Below are 1767 nucleotides of genomic sequence, written 5' to 3' on the forward strand. Positions count from 1 at the left end.
TGGAGGGAGTGGGGCGGGAGCGGCTCCGTTCCCCCCCGAGCTGGGGGGCTGAGAGGCCGCCGTGCTCCTCCGCCCCACGGCAGCGAACGTGGGCTGGCGTTGGGGGTCAGGGAGCGATGCACACGCGGCCCTAAAAGCTGAAGGTGCAGGGGGTGACGCCGCCAAGAGCCCTAAAATCGCAGTGGGGAGACGCCGTCCTCACCCCTTGGAGGATGCGGGGCTGTGCGGGGGGCTTCTCTCTTCCCCCCCCCCCAACCTCCCCCTCCATGATTCCCTGCGTGTGCAAACCCCGTGTGTGTGTGTGTGTGTGTGTGCGTGCGTGCGCGTGCAAACCCTGCCCCACTCGGGTCCCTCCCCCGTGGAGCTCTGGGTCAGACTTTGCCTTCGAGGCCGCACTGAGGGTGGAGATGCGAAGCTTTGCGCCTCCGGCTCGGCAGCCATCGCCGCCGTTTCCCCACCGAGGTTTCTGCAGCCATCGGGGACCCCCCCTCCCCGTTCCCGGGGGGGGGCTCTGTTCTCCCTCCCCACCTCTCCACCGAGGAACCCACGCTGCCTTCGCTTTCTGGTGCTCACGTGTGCAATGCGTCCGCGCGCTGTGTGCTTTTAATTTATTTTCCCACTTGGGTGCAGCTTTCCCCAATAAATGGGTGGAGATGCGATGCCCGGGCTCTCTCTCATTGCCTTCTCCTGGCACTGTCTGCACGAGGAGGGGGGGGGGCGGGGAGGGGGGAACTGTCCATGAGGATGACCCCCAACCCACAGCCATCCCCCAAATCTTGGCACTCCACAGCTCTGGGTTGGTGACCCCAAATCCTGTGACCCCACCACAGATAGCAGAGCCCCCCCCACACATCACCCCTCACCGCCCCCCCCAGTCACACACACAGCCCCCACTCTGCTCCCCACATGCCCACCCCCCTGGACCGCCCCGTGAGCATCCCACCGCAGCCTGGTGATGCCCAAACCGGTGGGGATCGTCCCGTGCAACGATGTGGGGTGGGGTGTGGGGGGGTCCTGGGGTGGGAGGCGATGCCCCCCCGGCTCATCCCTCCGCGATGCCACCGGGCCACCCTGGGTCCTCGTTGTGCAAGCGCCGCTCAAAGCTCACCATGGGGCCGTTTTATCTGGGAACAAACCCACTTGGCCCCGCGCTGGGGCGGACAAAGGGCAGCTTTCATCAGCCACACGACGCGGGCAGCCCCCCCAGGGCTGTGGGGCAGCACGGCCACGGCGCAACGCTCCCCAAAACCACCCTATAATGGGCAGAGCTGACTCCCCCCCCCCTCAATGCTCCGGCCTTTGGGGCACGTGTGCACGCTGCCCACAGAGCAACGCCTCTGCGCCTCGCAGAGATGCAGGTGTGGGTTTGGGGTGAGATCCGCGCTTTCCCTGCTCCCACCCCGTGCTGCAGATTGGAGCAGCATCCCACGCGGGTGCGGACGGATGCAGCCACGGGTTTTGCAGCGGGTGCATGGGGGGCACGCGCGGATTTGCAGCCTCCTCGCTCCCACCCCGCTGCCGTCGCTGCAGCATCCCGTGCAGACGCCAACCCCTTGCTTTTCCTTCCCCCCACGGCAGCGGGGAGGCCGCACAGCCCGGTGCTGACTCACTGACACACTGACACGCTGACCCACCGCCCCACAGCGAGCGTGGGGCCGGGGGTACCGCACGGCCCTTAATCCGCGCGGATCATCCCACCCTGCTCTGAGCCGCTTTGACTTTCCTAAATGGGAGGGCGAGATTATCTGCGGGTGGGGGCTGGGGGCG

This window comes from Numida meleagris, unplaced genomic scaffold (genome assembly GCF_002078875.1).
Source record: "Numida meleagris isolate 19003 breed g44 Domestic line unplaced genomic scaffold, NumMel1.0 unplaced_Scaffold296, whole genome shotgun sequence".
In the NCBI taxonomy this organism is placed as follows: domain Eukaryota; kingdom Metazoa; phylum Chordata; class Aves; order Galliformes; family Numididae; genus Numida; species Numida meleagris.